Source organism: Antechinus flavipes, chromosome 2, assembly GCF_016432865.1.
Source record: "Antechinus flavipes isolate AdamAnt ecotype Samford, QLD, Australia chromosome 2, AdamAnt_v2, whole genome shotgun sequence".
Taxonomy (NCBI): domain Eukaryota; kingdom Metazoa; phylum Chordata; class Mammalia; order Dasyuromorphia; family Dasyuridae; genus Antechinus; species Antechinus flavipes.
In genome coordinates, this window is record NC_067399.1 from 282,348,128 (window position 1) to 282,367,466 (window position 19,339).

The window sequence follows — 19,339 nt, forward strand, 5'->3', positions numbered from 1 at the left end:
TTATATGCAAGTGCTCTGCCCAAAGGAAGGTTGTTGTGATCTAATTCAGATGGATCTGAATCGGTCCCTGTTCGGGCGCCAAAATGTGGTGAGCTTTTTCTTCTCAAAATGCAGCCAGGTGATAAAAGTTCAGATCTTTTATTATTTCCAATATAGCCCGGTTAGCTTAGAGGCCTATCTCTCTGCTTGGTTCCAAGAGCTCTCTCCAAATGTCTTTAAATCCAAAGGTCTGGTCCTTCAGCCTCTGCCTCTGCTGTCTTCAGTCTCCAGCCAGCTCCAGTCTTCATGTCATTCCGGTGAAATCTCGACCTGTAGCGTCTTCCTCTCTCCCAAGAACACTTCTGCCACCAGCCAGCCAAGTGGAAAATATTCTGTCTTGCCTCGGAGAGAGGGCTTCTGGCGTAACTCTACTGAAATCTGACCGAGAGCTTCTGTCTGTTTCTTTTATCCAAGAGGGAGGAATTGTGGGATACGAGAGAGAGGGATTATGGGTTTTCTCCCATAGTGCTCTCTGGCCCAACGAGCTTCAAGGGAGGTGTGAACTCATTGAACTTAGTTCTACTTAGTACCTTGTTTCAGGTTCTGCTCAAAACATCTTCTTGTAAGATTAGATCAACTCTAATTAGTTAGCAGTTAGTAAGGATTCCAACATCTCCCCCTTTCTTTTGTTTTAAAACATAGGGGGTTTCTGAAGGGTACACATAAATCCATCAATATGGGCCAGAACTTTGTAACAGATATACATGGTATACATAAATCCATCAATATGGGAGGCATTATACATAATTTACAAAAGCATACAGCAATATAACACAGGCTAGTGGTAATGTAACAAATAACATGAATCAACATGAAAATTTAACTACTGCAAAAGTCTCATCAACAATCTTTAAGCACATAGTAATATAACACAGGCTAGTAGTAATGTAACAACATAAATCGACCTGAAAATTTACAAATGTCCATAAGTCCTAGAAATAGTCCATAAGGAATCCATTGTCCATTAGTTCATGTGCCAGGAATCTAATAATTCCTGTAAGCTCTGAAGTACTGCAAAAAGTCTCATCAACAATTTTTCATCTCAGGGAATCCAGTGATTTCTGAAGATTTTAAGAATCCTTTTGACAGTCTCATTGTCAGCCATCTGATTCTTTCTTCATCTGTGGAAATATAAGCAGATCCTCTTCCCCAAGCACTTAACCTATCTAATTCTCTTCTATTTACCAAGTTTGGGATTTCTCCTCATCATCTGGTAATTACATTGGAGTTGTTTGCATTGGATATTGTCTTGTTGTCTTAAAAGGCCTGTATTCTCCCCAACTGTAATCCTGATTGCTTTTCTGTTGGTTGATGACATCAGAGTTCTGAATTTCTAAAGTCTCTCTGGGTGTAACCTCAGCTGCTATCATGCCCCACCTGTCCTTTGATTGATACTTTGGAGCTGGGCCTTGCCTCTCATTCTTCTGGGTCAATATACATTTAGAGGCCCAATGAAAGCCTCGGTTACATTTTGGACATGGGGTTTTGGGTTTTCTCTCACCCTGTCTTCTCACTCTATCTCCATATCTACAATGAGCTCTCAAATGTCCAATTTTTCCGCAGTGAAAACATCGACGAGTTTCTCTAGAATTCCTCTGCCAAGAAGGACCTTGTCTTTCCATGTTCATCATAGTCTGGGCATAATAAGCATTTGTGCCCACTGTGGCACAGCGTCTAATGATTTCTTTTAAAGGAGCATTTTTGTCTAGCCCCCATATAATTCTCTTGCAAATCTCATTGGCATTTTCCTTAGCCAAATGTCTAGTCATTATTTCTGTTGCTGCATTGTCTCCAATGGTTCTTATTACAGCTGTTTGTAAACGTCCCACAAAATCTGCAAAAGGTTCATTGGGACCTTGCTCTATTTTTGTGAAAACATTATTTCCATCTTTCTGTCCAGGGAGAGAATTCCAAGCTTTTATTGCAGCCTTAGAAATTTGCTCATACACTGTTATGGGATAATAAATCTGTTCTGAACTCTCTGCATACTGACCTTCACCAGCTAGTTGGTCAAAAGCAACTTGTACAATAGCTCCTGTTTGCCTATTGCGTTGGGCTTGAATCCTACATAATTCATGAAACTCCGAAAGCCACAATAAATTTTGTCCCGGTTCTAGACAAGTTTTCGTTATGGATTTCCAGTCATTTGGGGTTAGGATTTCATAAGACAAATTATCCAGTAACATCTTCACATAAGATGATGTAGCCCCATAAAGAGTGCAACCCTTTTTCAAATCTTTAATTTTTTCCAAATTAAAAGAAGTGTATCTTCTCCCTTTCTGACCTGAGGAGTTGAGCTCTTCAATCACAGGATATGCATTTATAAAATCAGATATATCTTCTCCTTCATTTTTTGCTTTAATTAATGCTTTTTCTAATCTCGTCAAATTCTGCTTTACAGGAGAAGCTGACTGTGTTTCTGCCTCTCTCCCTCCCCCTTGTTCCACCCATGAAGGGTTAATTGCGGGGGAGGGTCATGAGATGTGGAATCACCTAATTCCTCCTGCTGTGAAGTATCATACTCAGAATTGTAATTAAATCCATTCTCATCTGATTCGTCCTCCTTTTCACCTAGTAAAGTTGGCATTTCTTCCTCCTGTACTTTCCTTTTCATCATTCTATCACTTAAATAACTTCTTATAGCCAATTGTATTACATTATATGTATTAATTATTGAGTTAGGCCCATTTTTATCATAGAATTGACAAAGATCCTTTCCAACCAATTTCCATTCATTTAGATCTAATTCCTTATCAAGAGAGAAACAAGGACATATGTCCTTTACAGTTTGTAAAAGTTCAGTGATTTGCTGTAAACTTATAATTAAACCTTGGCTTTCCATAATTTTGACAATGCTTTCTAAACATTTTCCTTGAACAGAAACAGACTGTTTTCTAAATATCTGTCCCATCTTAGCTGAAATTCTACTTTAACTCTTCTAATAAAATTTCTTTGTTGCACTCACCCTAATTTCTGGGTTGAAGTCTTTTCCACTGGATCAGGATCAGAGGCTTTTCCACTTGAATCAGGATCGGAGCTTTTCCACTGAAATCCACTGAGGGGTTTGTTTGCCCCACATTGGGCGCCAAAATGTTGTGATCTAATTCAGATGGATCTGAATCGGTCCCTGTTCGGGCGCCAAAATGTGGTGAGCTTTTTCTTCTCAAAATGCAGCCAGGTGATAAAAGTTCAGATCTTTTATTATTTCCAATATAGCCCGGTTAGCTTAGAGGCCTATCTCTCTGCTTGGTTCCAAGAGCTCTCTCCAAATGTCTTTAAATCCAAAGGTCTGGTCCTTCAGCCTCTGCCTCTGCTGTCTTCAGTCTCCAGCCAGCTCCAGTCTTCATGTCATTCCGGTGAAATCTCGACCTGTAGCGTCTTCCTCTCTCCCAAGAACACTTCTGCCACCAGCCAGCCAAGTGGAAAATATTCTGTCTTGCCTCGGAGAGAGGGCTTCTGGCGTAACTCTACTGAAATCTGACCGAGAGCTTCTGTCTGTTTCTTTTATCCAAGAGGGAGGAATTGTGGGATACGAGAGAGAGGGATTATGGGTTTTCTCCCATAGTGCTCTCTGGCCCAACGAGCTTCAAGGGAGGTGTGAACTCATTGAACTTAGTTCTACTTAGTACCTTGTTTCAGGTTCTGCCCAAAACATCTTCTTGTAAGATTAGATCAACTCTAATTAGTTAGCAGTTAGTAAGGATTCCAACAGAAGGTAAATATTGATTGCTGAAACTTCCCAAAATATCTTAGGGTTTATAGGCTAGTACCATGGCTTAAACCCAAATCATTTTATCACTGATTGACCAGCAATAAGTCCTAGGCCAACTCCAACTTGGTCATTGCTTGAACCCTGATTGACTCAGATTGAATATAAATAGCAAAATCCTGAGGGTCTTCCCCTCCCAGACTGATTTTTTTTTTGACTAAGTAAAGGAGAACATTCTCTGCCCCATCTCTTACTTAGGTTTAATAACTGAATGGAAGAAGAATGACCATTATTGTCACTGAAAAATATAAATCAGTCAAACACTCATTTTGAATGAGAACCACAGATTACGCGAGACTATTTCTCTATATCCATATTTGGACAGTAGCTTTCTATGTCTACTTTCAGACACCAGATTTTCAAATGATTCTATAAGTGTCTCTAGTTCTAGAAAAGATGGACTTCTGCTAAAAACCTAATACTTCACCATATACGGAGGTGACCTGCTATTTGTGAAAACTGCCAGCAAGTCCAAAAACTGGGCAGGTTCTACTAACCTAGCCAGAATTTTGTTTACAAGGTGATTTTTGGACCAAAATAACTCATGCAACTCTTTACTAAAATGTAATGTGGGTCAGTGGAAAGACTATCCACACCAATTAATTCATAGACCTTCTGCAATATTGTTCAAAAAAGAAATTGAATTCTATTTTAAATTTTTTAATATTTCACTTTTCTAGTTAGATGTAAGACAATTTTTAACATTCATTTTTTTCAATTTTTGAGTTCCATATTCTCTCTCTCATTCCCTTCCCTCCCCCTTCACTGACAAGGCAAGCCTTTTGATACAGTTTGCACATGCACATTCATGCAAAATTTATTCCCATATGTATCATGTTATAGAAAAGAAGCACAAACCAAAAACAAGACAAAAAAAGTATGCTTCAATCTGTATGCAGAATCTCTAAGTTCTTTCTCTGGAGATGCACAGCATTTTTCCTTTTAAGTCCTTTGAAGTTGCATTGGATTGTTGCATTGCTAAGAAAATTCACAATTTATCACCATACAATATTGCTGTTGCTGTGTATAATGTTCTCCTGGTTCTGCCCACTTCACTTTGCATCAGTTCATATATGCCTTTACAGATTTTTCTGAGAACACCTTGCTAATCATTTCTTAGAGCACATTATTATTCCTTCACAATCATTTGTAACAGCTTATTTACCATTCCCCATCTGATGGACATCCCCTCAATTTCCTATTCTTTGTCACCACTAAAAGAGTGCTATCAATATTTGAAATGTGTACCTATAGGTTCTTTTCCATTTAAAAAAATCTCTTTAGGATACAGACCTAGTGGTGGTATGGTATTGCTGAGCCAATGGGTACACACAGTTTTACAGTCCTTTGAACACAGTTCCAAATTGCTACCCAGAATGGTGAAATCAGTTCACAATTTCACCAACAGTACTTTGGTGTCCCAGTTTTCCCGTATCTTCTCCAACATTTGGCATTTTTCAATATACACCAGTTTCTTCTGTCTCACTCCTAACTTCTTCAATAATGTTTTTATGCATTACAAGTCTCATTTTTCCATGTAGGAATATAAACATTTTAACCTTATTGAATCTCTCATGATTACTCTTTCCTGTTTACTTTTTCATGCTTCTCTTGAGTACTGTATTTGAAAGTCAAATTTTCTATTAAGCTTTGGTCTTTTCATCAGGAATGCTTCAAAGACCTCTATTTCATTAAAAAAAAAATTCTTCTTTTTTAAAACCATGAAAGATTTTACTCAGTTTTACTGAGTAGGTGGTTCTTGGTTGTATTCATAGCTCTTTTGTCTTCTGGAATATTGCATTCCATGCTCTTCAACCCTTTAATGTAAAAGCTGCAAAATCTTGTTTTACCTTGACAGTAGCTCCATGAGATTCAATTTCTTTTCTGGCTATTTGCAATATTTTCTCAAAGACCTAGGAGTTCTGTAATTTGGCTATAATATTCCTGGGAGTTTTTCTTTTGGGATCTCTTTAAGATTCTTTTTCTGGTTCTAGAATATCAGGGCAGTTTTCCTTTATAATTTTTTAAAAGCTGATGTCTAGGCTCTTTTTTATTATCATGACTTTCAAACAGTCCAACAATTCTTAAATAATCTTTCCTCAATCTGTTTTCCAGATCATTTGGTTTTCCAATTTCTTCGATTTTTGCATTCTTTTAATTTTCTTTTATTGTTTTTGATGTATCAAAGAGTCATTTGCACCCATCTGCCCAATTCTAATAATTTTCTTTGATGATTATTTTGTACCTCTTTTTCCATTTAGCCTATTCTGTTTTTTTTTTTTTAATTTAGTATTTTTTGTGCCTCCTTTACCAAGATATTGACTCTTTTTTTCATCACAATCATTTCTCTACCTATCTTATTTGCTTTTGAAGATATTTTTGAGTTGTTCTGGGAATTCTTTTGGGGTCTGATACCAATTCGCATTTTTCTTTGTATGTAGATATTTTTGTATATAGGCGTTTTTTCACATGTCTTCTGAGTTTGTGTTTTGATCTTCCCTGTCACTATAGAAAACTTCTATAATCATGTTAATTTTTTATTATTTGCTCATTTTTTCCAACTTATTTCTTGACTTTTAACTTTATATTAAAGTTGGGCTCTGCTCCTGGAGTTGAGGGAGAAATGGCCCAACCTTCAGGGGTTTTTTTATGTTAATGGATCTAGTTGGGGGGAAGGGGAGGAGGGAGAGGGAAGAAGTCTATACATTTTCAGCTCTTTAAAGGTAATATGACCCAAGGAGAAGTGTAGTCGTGGTGCTCTAAACTGTGAATGACCACAAGCACTCTTTTTCTTCCTGGAACTGTGATCAGAATCCTTAATTCTGTATGCTGATATTTCTCCTTCCCCTGGTTCTGCTATCTAGAATCTTGTATGAGCACTACAGCAGAAAGGTCTGCACCTGGGGTTCCTAAAGTGTCTTCAGTAATCTCCTTCTGTCCAATTCCCTTACCATATGTGGGCTGAGAGCTCTGGAAGAAGCTACTGCCAATTCAGTCAAGCTTGTTGCTGGTTTGGTGGGGCTCAGCTGGCTCTAGACTAAGTTCCACTTCCACCTAAGTGAGACAGACTGTTTCTCCCAACATTCCAAATTGCTTTAAGCCAGAAAATTGTTTCAAGTTTATTATTTTAAAATCATTTGAAGATTTAGGAGAGTTCAAGCAAGTCTCTGCCTTTACTTCTCCATCCTGGAACCCTACTTTTCTAAAAAGAGTATGACAAATGTCATTGGATCGTGGATTTAGAGCTAAAAGAGAGCTTAAAGACAACTCCAAATCCCACATTTTATGGATGAAGATAACCAAAGTTCACAAAGATTAACCAACTTGCCAAATAAATGACAAATCCAGGCATCAAACTGAGGTCCTCTGACTCTGAATCTATTGGTTTTTTCTACAATACTAGAAGTCTTCCAAGCAAAGTATATATTTAAAAAATGAAAGCATTCCCCAGGCATGTGTGAATATCTCAACACTAATCAGGGCTTTCCTTCAAATAATCCCCTTGCCTTTGAAATAAGCAGTGATTTCTTAAACTGGAAGTGTTGGAATCTTTACAAACTGCTAACTCATTAGAGTTGATGTTTTGGGCCATGTCAAACTCTATGTGACCTTATTTGCAATTTATTTGGCAGAAATATGGGACTGGTATTCATTTCCCTCTCCAGCTCATTTTACAGGTGAACAAACTGTGGCAAAGAGTTGAGTGATTTGCCCAGGATCACACAAGCTAGTAAGTGTCTAAGATAGGATTTGAGCTTCCAAAGAGGAGACTTCCTGAGACTTGCCATTCTATCCAAGAACTACCACCACAGGGATTTAAAAACTAGAAAGAACCTTCCAAATTACCTAAACCAAATTGTTCATGTTACAGAAGAAGACAATGAGGTTTAGAGAGGTAAAGTGATTTAAGATGGTGGAGAGATGTTTCAAATTCAGATTTTGTGATTCTATATTCAGCTTTCTGAAAATATATATGCACCATCTAACATTCTAATAAAGATTCTAGAATTGAATTGAACTGATTGAGTAGGGGCAACAAATAACCTAATTCGTATGCAAAATAGCTTGTGTTTTTTCCAAAAATATTCTTAAGAAAAATCATGATGATTGGGTTTTCATATAATCCCTTTCACATTGCTAATTCAATATTTTTGGTCTGTTTTTTCCTAAAACAATGCCTCTATGAGATAGGATTAGTCTCCAATATTCTTATTTTGGACAAGGGACAGGTGACTTATCCAAGGTCCAGGGAAGCAGTATCAACACTAATAGAGCAATCACTGCAAAAGCCAATCGTAAGAACTCCTAAAGATATAAAGAAAAGAATCTTTAACACTTTAGGATGTTAGTCCCACAATTCCCATTCGGCAACAGGCAGCTTATGAATGAGTACAAACAAAATGTATATAAGGGGATTTAAAAATGAAAAAGTTATTTGATCAAAGAGGAATTAATCAAGGAAAACTTGTTGGAAAAAAAAAGATTGTTTTATGAAGTTTTGAAATACATATTTTTAAAAGAAGGACTTAAAAATTTTCCTGCAATTATCAGAGGTAACATCTATATCATGGAGGGCTGAACTTGGACTCAAGAGACCCAAGTCATGATTGTGATTCTGTTACTTAATATCTTCGTGACTTTGTGAAAGTTATTTAACCTCTTTGGACTAGTTTCCATCAATATAAAAAGGACTGGAATAGATGAACTCTGAGGTAGCTTTATATATGTGATCTAGGGCCTAAATTCAGAGAAGAATGAGGGTCTGCTTTCCACATTTAGGGAAGCTAGGTGGTGTAGTGAAGAGAGCACCAGGCCTGAAGTCAGGAGGACCTGAGTTCAAATCCGACCTCAGACACTTAACACTTCCTGGCTGTGTGACCTGGGCAAGTCACTTAACCCCAACTGCCTCAGAAAAAAAAAAAAAAAAAAGGCTCTGATCTGATACAAAAAAGGAAGAGAGAAAAGAGAAGATAACAGAGAAGGGAGGGACACAGAGAGGGGGAGAACAGAGGAGAACATAGGAGAACAGGGGAGAACTAGGGAGGAAAAAGGTTTAGTTTCCACAGAGATACTAAAATTAAATTAGAGAAATACAGAGAAATGAAACTCAACTTAGAAAACTGAAATCTAAGAAATGGAGGATAGGACATGGAACAAGAAAATAAAAATAAAGGAAAATGTAATACAGGGTGAAGATTTAGAGTAAGAAACGCTATTGGGAAATGTAATTAGAAGTGGAGAGCCCCTTCCACATGAAGAGGAGGCAAATGTAATGATCTGATCAAAGGAGGAGATGTAGACTCACTGGGAAAATAAGACTTCCTATAGGATAGTACCCACCCAATAGGGATTGGGGAAAAGGACTGAATTACTTCCAAATAAGGTGATGGCCAAAGGAGGAGTAATGTAATCAGGGATGGAGATTCACACTCACATGGGATGATTGTGCACTCCTGATAGGTTGTAAGTTCTGGTATGCAGCATTTTCAGTATAAAAAAGAAGACAAGTATTGATTCCAAATCTTCCTATTCTATAGAATACCCACCTCTGCAGTTGTGTAGTTAGAGACTTTTGGCTTCACACCTCCCAAGCCCAATGGAATTATTTTTCACATGATGAATTAGGAAAAACAGTGACTTACTAACTTTCTCATTGGTCCTACAAATTTTGGGCTAAAGAAGGAATTTTGTGTAAATATAGAAAATGATATTCTGTTAGATACAACCATTCATTTCAATGGTTCTGTTTAACTTTTTACAGGAAGGCGTTTTCACTCAATGAACATTTATTAAGCACCTACTATGTGTCAGCCTTCATGTGAGGCAGTAGGAAATCAAAGACAAAACTGAAACTATCTCTGCTCTCAAAGATCTAATGTTCTTTCAGGGAAGACAACATATACATTGTGGGCCAATGAAACCCAATTTGATTGTTCATTTCCAGCTTATAAAATGCGTGTATAGTTATGGTGTTTTCCATCCTTGGCAGCTTGCTAGCCATGGCACAGGAAACATTAAATTTCCTAGTTAGCAGCTCTTCATTTCACATTTCTTATCAGGCAACTCATAGAATACCTTCATCCTAATAGTCCACCTTCTGTCTCACCCCACTGGTGACAAGGTACTCAGCTGTTTGTCTAAAAACTACATATAAATTTGAACCCTGGATGGATCTTTGAGTGTGGAGCTGGAGTGTGCCAGCTCTGGAATCAGGAAAACCTGAGTTCAAATCTGGCCTCAGATACTTACTAACTATGTGAACCTGAGCAAGTGGCTTAAGCTCTGTTAGCCTCAATTTATTCAACAGTAAAATGGGAGTAATAATAGCAAATACATTTCAGGGTTGTTGTGAAGATAAAATAATTGTTAAACAAACAAGCAAACAAACCATTAAGCACAGTGCCTGGCATATATATAGCAGGCATTATACAAACGATTATTTTCTTCCTACCCTTGTCCCACTTCAAACTCCTGGAAATCCAAGCCACCAACTATGATTACTATGGAACTGTAAGGTAAAAAGGACTGCATGCCTATGATTTCCCTTTATCAATTGTTCTCCTATAATCTCCATCCCTCTATGTTATCATTCTTAAGAATGCCTCCTTGCCAAGGGAAAGTTAGGAACTATATAAGCAAAACTACAAAACACTTTCTACACAAAGTCAGATCTAAGCAATTGGAAAAATATCAAGTGTTCATGGATAGGTCGAGTAAATATAATAAAGATGACAATACTCCCTAAACTAATCTATTTTAGTGCTATGCCAACCAAACTCCCAAGAAACTATCTTACTGAATGAGAAAAAATAACAAAATTCATCTCAAAGAATAAAAGATCAAGAATTTCAAAGGAATTAATGAAGAGAAAAGCAAATGAAGGTGGCCTAGCTGGGCCAGACCTAAAACTATATTATAAAGCAATGGTCACCAAAACCATTTGGTACTGGCTAAGAAATAGAGCAGTTGATCAGTGGAATAGATTAGAGTCACAGAACAAAATAGCCAATGACTATAACAATCTAGTATTTGACAAACCCAAAGGCCCCAGCTTTTGGGATAAGAATTCACTATTTGACAAAAACTGCTGGGAAAATTGGAAACTAGTATGGCAGAAAGTAGGCATAGACCCACACCTAACACTGTATACCAAGGTAAGGGTGAAATGGGTTCATGATCTAGACATAAAGAATGATATTATAAACAAATTAAAAGAACATAGGATAGTTTACCTCTCAGACTTGTGAAGGAGGAAGGAATCTGTGACCAAAGAAGAATTGGAGATCATTATTGATCATAAAATAGATCATTTTGATTATATTAAGTTAAAAAAGGTTTTGTACAAATAAAACTAATTTAGACAAGATTAGAAGAGAAGCAATAAACTGGGAAAACATTTTTTACATCCAACAGATCTGATAAAGGCCTCATAATTAACTCAAATTTATAATAGTCCAAACCATTCTCCAACTGATAAATGGTCAAAGGCTATGAACAGACAATTTTCAGATGAAAAATTGAAACTATTTGTAGCCACATGAAAAGGTGCTCTAAATCACTATTGATCAGAGAAATACAAATTAAGACAACTCTGAAATACCACTACATACCTGTCAGATTGGCTAAGATGACAGAAAACGGTAATGACTAATGTTGGAGGGGATATGGGAAAACTGGGACACTAATACATTGTTGGTGGAGTTGTGAACAGATCCAGCCATTCTGGAGAGCAGTTTCGAACTATGCTCAAAAAGTTATCAAACTGTGCATACTCTTTGACACAGTAGTGTTTCTACTGGGATTATATCCGTAAGAGATCTTAAAGAAGGGAAAATGTTTGTGGCAGCCCTTTTTGTAGTGGCAAGAAACTGGAAACTGAGTGACAGTCCATCAATTGGAGAATGGCTGAATAAATTATGGTATATGAATGCTATGGAATATTATTGTTCTGTAAGAAACGACCAGCAGAAAGATCTCAGAGAGGCCTGGAAAGACTCACATGAACTGATGCAAAGTGAAATGAGCAGAACCAGGAGACCATTATACACGGCAACAACAAGACTATACCACGATTCATTCTGATGAACGTGGCTCTCTTCAGTATTGAAATGATTCAAATCAGTTCCACCTGTGCAGTGACAAAGAGAGCCATCTACACCCCGAGAGAGAACCGTAAGAACAGAGTGTGGAACACAACATAGCATAGCATTCTCCTTCCCTCTGTTGTTATTTATTTGCATTGTGTTTTCTTTCTCAGTTTTTCTTTCTCTTCCTTCTTGATCTGATTTTTCTTGCACAACAAGATAATTGAATAAATATATATACATATATTGGATCTAACATGTATTTCAACATTTTTAACATTTATTGGACTACCTGCCAGCTAGGGGAGGGGGTAGGGAGGAGGGGAAAATTTGCAACAAAAGGTTTTGCAAGGGTCAATGTTGGAAAAATTATCCATGCATATGCTTTGTAAATAAAAAGTTTCAATAAAAAAAAGAATGCCTCCTTTTGCACTGCATATATACATATATATATGTACGTATGTATGTATGTATAGCTATATGTATATATGTTTGGAATAAATATAAGGGAGTTTAGGAAGGAGGGAGCTGACAGTTGGGAGATAGCATTACCTGCTGGAAACTAACCAAAATATTAAGATAAAACATAATCAAGTTTTTAAAAGGGTTGTATAATTTTTGCCAGGAATTGAAGTCATACTCATTGCCCTGGTTTACAGACTCAACTCTTTTCCCCTTTTGGAAGAACAGGAAAATTGCCCTTGTCCAGTCCTATGGCACCACTCTCAATCTCTATGATTAACAACAGCTACTCAGCAAATTGCATCTGCTGGCTCAGTTCATTACCCTAGGACAGTGCAACTCAGCCCAGTGATCTGAAAGCAGTGAGTGCACCTAAATGTTGTCTGACCACAGGTTTCCGTTCTCTGTTAACCACTTTTCTTTTACCCTTTTCATTCCAGAGCATGCCCAGTATTTTGCAAGCCTTTTTAACTAGAGCAAAATAGTGGGTTGATGCCTTTAGGTAATAAAAAACAATTATTTCAAAATCCTTTTCCTGACTAGAAACCGATTCTCTTAAAGGTGCAGTTTGGGTTATTCTATCCACCCACCCAACCAAATGCATTACCTTACATTTTCTGTGTTTAATCTCATCTGTCATTTTTTTATCCATTCATCCAGCTTTCAGAGACTTCCCTACTGTGGTTTATCCTCATCAGCTTGTCATTTTACTATGTGAAACAGCTTAGTGTCATCTTCCAACTCACAAATTTCACTGTGAAATTCCTCTCCCAGATTATTTCTGAAAACATTAAATAAGACCAATCCCAGAACTAATCCCAAAGGTATCCTGCTATTAACAATTCTCTGTTCAGAGAAGTGCCTGTCTCTACCCTTTGTCTTGAAGTCACTAAGTGATAGTGCTGAGATTTTTTTAAACAGCCTTTAAGGCTTTTTGTCAAAATAAAGTAATGTTCACTGGTCTGCCACATCTTTAATGCCCATCCCAACCCTCAACAAAGACTAGCTGATTAAAGTAATAACCCTATCTTACTCCATGCTCCTTCTATCAAAAGCCTAATTCACTGCTGATTTAATCCTAATGTTCCAAAGCTGTGCAATTACATCACTGAAAGAAATCCAAAAGAGGACAAATATAAGAAAGGTAGAGTAGGAGAGACAATACTAGATCTAATATTCAGAAGACTAGAATTTAAAACCAGCCTTAGATACTAGCAATGTGGCCCCAAGCAAGCTATTTGACATCATCAGTTACTCATGTGAATAATTTAATAGTATTTTCTTCACAGAGTGATGACAGAAATTGATTAGATAGATAGATAGATAGATAGATAGATAGATAGATAGATAGATGGATAGATAGAGGGAGGAAGTGAGGGAATGGAAGGAAATATACAGAAAGAAAATGAAGCAGTTAAGTATTTTACTAGCCATCCTGATTTGCTTGAGCTCCTTTATTATCTAGAAGAAACTGAACTGACTTGAGAATCAGAATTCACGAATCAAAAAGCAGATTAAGGAAGATTGACATACCAGAGATCTTTTATATCTGTTAAATGCACCCAAAACCTCCTTTGCTGTACTAACAACTACAAAATTGGCTTATAACAGTCCCTAATGGACAAAACTCTTGCACAAACATCCTGGTCTAGGATTCCTGGAAACTTTCCATCCTGACCCAATTCCTTGTTCTGTGTGCCCCAAGGTGTCTTGTGATTTCTGTAAAACAGCCCCCTTCTCTGGTATATGGAAAGTGAAACTAAAGAACCATGGCAGCACCTCATTGGACCACTACATAGTCATCCTCTCTCAGCTTTGTGATTTTGTCTTTATAATCCCTACAGTTTAACCTTAAAATGAGCTTAGTACTGACTGAAGATTCACATGCATGAGAGTTTGAGAGAAATAAGGTATGAATACACCCTAATGTTGTTTTGTCTTTCTTAGACCAAACTCTGGGATTGACAGTGTATTTGTGTATGTATGCTGACATATATTAACACATATGTATATAGACACACATTTATGTACATACATATATGCCCACATATATATATATAATATATATATAATTTTGTAAACCTTAAAGCTCTATGTAAATGTTTATTAATTCTATTATAATATGTAATGATAAAATATGATATATTTTAATATGAATGCAGGATCCATGCTATATGGTTATACAGATAATATTCCCAGTATCTAGGAAGATAGCTCATATATATATATGTAAACTTAATTGAATGTGATATTGAAAAGAATTTGAGAAAAACTAAAACAATGTAGACCAACATTTCTTGCTTCGTTTTTGTTTTATATTTGTCGCTTAAGAAATGTTTGTTTAATTAATTCCAACTCTTCTGATTATTTGCTGGGTTTTACTAAAACTTCTGATCCAATATAAGTCAAACTCCTAAAATGAAGTCTTTTTTGAAGAATATATATATAATGTCATACATAATACTGTTAGGGTAATACCAGTTACAGACTGCATTCAGATGACGGTCTGGATTCAAACCAATGCAGCATATAGGTAAAACATGAAGAATCCATGAGGTTACATATATCAATGCATATGAGGCACAGCAACTAAATGGAATCAATATAGGGAAAAAAAACCATCCTTTGACTTCATTAGGAGTATCTCTGAGAAAAAGGGCTGACTTTCTGTTCCTAGAATATTACAAATTTAAAAAAAAAAAAAAAAGAAAGAAAGAAAGAAAGGAAACTAATTCCTTTTAGCCAAACTCTGATGTCTCTAATGAATTTTTTGCTATACCATTAAAGATTAGATTATAGTGATGGAGAACTTATTACCTACTAAATTCTTGGCATCATGAAGTAATTAGTCTCTGCCCCACCCTCCCAACCCCCCCAAAAAAAGAGAGATCTCTTCCTTTGGAGTTACTGGTTTCCAAAAATTCTTAATAGCACTTTCAAATCCCCAAGTAACAACTTATAAACATCATAGCTTTCACTAACAATTCATTTATTGACATGCTCTCCCTTAATTAAACCCATTTCTATAATGAGTAAAATACTTTTCTAAATATGAATTCATAAAATATACCCCTTTCTGTCTTTTACTTCATTCTCCACATTATGAGAAGAGAATAGAAATAATACAAAATAATGTATAAATAAAAAATCATTTAGCTTAAGGTTGAATGGGGAAATTAGCACATCTAAGAATGTAGGACTTGGATTCAAATGCCGTTTCTGACATTTATTAACTAATCATACCCCTTGTCTAGTCTCCTAATTCTTCCTAAAACTGGTATTCTACCGCTGGATCCCTAGTTTTGGGCCTCTGTTCATGCTTTTGGAACTTCTCAGAAAAGAACTCAAAACATAATCACCTTCAACTTTCCCTTTGAAGAGCTTCTCAGTCATAACTTTTGGAGTTCTAGCCCCAAAGTTCCTTCACTGTGATGGACCCTCTTTGGTATGCTATAAATGAACACACAAAAAAATTTTAAAACTACAACTAAAAATTGCTATGGGAAAATGTTCAGGCTATTTCATCCTTTGGGGCAGAAGTTCTTAAACTGGTGTCCACGATTATATTTTACTATCAATCATAATAATTAATAACTTATATTTTGATAATAATATATTTCAATAAAATTTATTTCTTTTATAATCTTATATATTTTATTTTATGCATTTAAAAGCATTATTCTGAGAAGAGATACCCAGGCTTCACTAAACTGATACAGACAGTCATAATACACACACACACACACACACACACACACACACACAAAAAAAAAAAAAAAACATAACCCCTATTTTAAGAAATAACCAAAACCTTCTGAACTAGAATTTTGAAAATGTGCATTCCTACAGAACAGAGAAAAAAGTAGTGAATAAGGAAATGGGGCAAAAAACAAGGAGATGTAGGCTTCCCAAAAATGTCTGCCACTGTCACTGAAAACATTCCAAATGGAATCTCCTCTGGATGTTCCTGTTTGTTGATTAAATAAATTAATGTGATTAATGTGTGTAATCACTCTGGAAAGATAGGCTGGAATCAGACTGTAAAGGACTTTAAATGCTAAATGAAGGAGTTTGCATTTTATTTTCAATATGAGAAGGAACCAAAGCAATTTTGTGAGAAGGGAGTGATATGGTCAACCTATATTTTAAGAATATTATTTTGAAGTACTATGGAACCATGGAGAGTGAACGTGGATCAAAGCATAGTATTTTCTCCTTTGCTGTTGTTGTTGTTTATTTGCTTAGTTTTATTTTTCACTTTTTCCCCCATTTTGATCTGATTTTTTCTTGCACAGAATGATGAATGTGGAAATAGGCTGGAAGAATTGCACATGTTTAACCTATACCAGACTGTTTTCTGTCTTGGGGAGCAGGAAGGAGGAGAGAGAGGGGAAAAAATTTGGAACACAAAATTTTGCAAAAATGAATATTGAAAACTATATTTGCATGTATTTGGGAAAATAAAATACTATTTTTAAAAGAATAGTTTTGTTAGGTGTGTGGAGAATGGATTAGGAAGGAAAAGAACTAGATATATAGTAATTAGGATACTATTATAGTAATCAAAGTGAAAGATAAAGACTTTGGGGATATGACTTTTCCTCACACAGCTATGTGACAGTAAGAAACTGACATCTGTCTTCCTCAGACATTCTTTCTCCTTCTTCTATGTCTTTGCACTGACCAGTCCTTGAGCCTGGAATACTCTCTTTCTCAAAAGAGCCTCACCTCTCTCTCAAAAGAATCTCTTTTCCTTCAAGATGCAATTCGAGAACTATTTTGTACATGAAGACTTTTCTGATTTCCTCTATGTATTTACCTATTTTGTGCTAATCTTCTATATATATTCTGTATAAATTTATTTTTGCATTTGTCTTCCCCACTGTAAGTTCCTTTTAAGTAAGGATTGTTTCCTTGTATTTGTGTCCCTAGCATAGTGCCTGTACATAACAGGCATTTAATAAATGCTAGCTGTTTCAATGGTTGATTGAAGAGGATGCATGTAAGAGATATTAGAGAGGTAGATTTTACCAGATTCAACAACCATTTAGACATAAACACGGGGACAGAAGGAAGGGAAAGAGTGAAGAGTCAAGAATAACACCTAGATTATAAACTTGGGTAACAGAAAATGATAGTGCCCCAAAATAAACAGGGTTAGGAAGAGGGGAAGATTTAGGATGAATGATAATGACTATGAGTTTAGTTTAAGCATGTCTAGATGATGATGTCAAATAGGTCATGAAAAATTCAAGATTAGAGGTAGAAGAGAATAAGAGATAAATTTATATATTTGGGAGTAATCTATAGAGAAATGACAACTCAGAATTGAAGATTTAGAACTATAATGGAACCTAAAGGACATCAATTCCAACCTCCAACTTTTACAGCTGAGCAAAGTTAAGCAATTTATAAAGAATTACACAGATACTAAGTATCAGAAGTAAGAAGTGAAGCAAGGTCTTTCTAACACTAGATCTCTATTGTACCATGATGCCTTCGGACAGTATATGAAATCTGATGTGATATGAGGTGAGTAAGATGACCAAAAGAAATTACAGAGATAAAAAAGAAAGTACATTCCTAAATTCTGAGGTATGCCTATGGAGAGGAGAGGAGACATGATGATAATTCTACAAAGTAAACTGAAATGAAATCAAATAGGAAAGGAACCAGCAATCCAATGTCATAACAATTTAAGGAAGGAAATTTTCAAGAGAAGATAGAAAACAGTGTCAGTGCAGAAAAGTCAAGAAGGAGGGAACTTTTTAAAAGACCACTACACTTAATAATAAAGAGATCCTTGTTAATCTTGAAAAGGGAAAGATGAAAGCCAGGCTAAGGACTGAGAAGTGAGGGGAAGGGAGAAAGTAGAGAGTAGGTTATTTTAAAAGTTTAAATGTGCAAAGGGGGAGATATATACAATATCAGTTTGCTAAAATGAAGCTTAAATTATAGCATGGAGGAACTCAGAGCTTATTAATAGGTAGTAGAGAAATCTATAGATGGACAGTGAAAATTAGGGAGAGAGATAAATGATTAAAATCACATGTTCCTAAAGAAATCAAAAGAATTTACAGGTATACAGAAATCAGTCTCAAGATGGACTAGTCCCCTACCAAAAAAAAGGTGACGAAAATCCATCCCTGAATAGACGAGGGCTACCCAGAGTGACAAAGAAATTGAATTAACGGAAAAATAAGCATCTCCTCATCTAAAGCAGAGATTCTTTAATCGGGAACTCAAAAGTTCACATAAATATAATTATATAGGCATTCATACATACACATATATATATATATATATATATATATATATTGAGAAGTCAGTTACAGCAAGATGATCTAATGATTTTACTTTTAATACATTCAGCTAGATATATATATAGATATATATATACATATAAATGATATATAAGTAGTTTAATAAAAAAAAATTAAGAACGATAATCTCTTTCCTAAAGCAAAGATCTAATCAAGCTGCAAATAATGAAAAAAAATATATTTCCACTCAAAAATATATCTATCTTCAGCCAAGCAATCTATAACAAAAAGTACCAGATGCTCTCATAGTGCCTGTGATGCCTACATAAATACTAAACAAAAAAACTTAATGCAGCTGCTCCAGAATACTAAAAGGCTGGTATCTTCAATGTTTAGTCATTAGTCTTGCCCAGATTTGACAAGAAGAACATTCTTATTATTTTTTAGCCTTGTGGGTCAAGTGCACAATACTTGCCTTTAAACTGGGTCGTCATTCATTTGAGAGCAGAAATAGATTTACAAATGGACTTGCCTTTGTCCCAAACTGACATGAGTTGAAAATCAGTCCTTGTACTGAAGTTCTACTCCCATAATAAATGCTGTGATTAAAAATTGGCCGGTATTACTTGTCCCCATCAATTTCATTCACAAGGGAGACAAATAACTAGGAATTTTTAGGACTACAGTATGATGCTGCTTTAATTCATTTGAGCCTAACAATA

At 35.8% G+C, this 19,339-nt stretch overlaps 1 protein-coding gene across 2 annotated transcripts in view; it reads right to left on the reverse strand.

Annotated features, from left to right (window-relative positions):
- The window catches only part of NUBPL (NUBP iron-sulfur cluster assembly factor, mitochondrial), a 320,313-nt gene that overhangs the window by 210,104 nt on the left and 90,870 nt on the right, over positions 1 to 19,339 (reverse strand). The gene's annotated exons all lie outside the window — the stretch shown is intronic.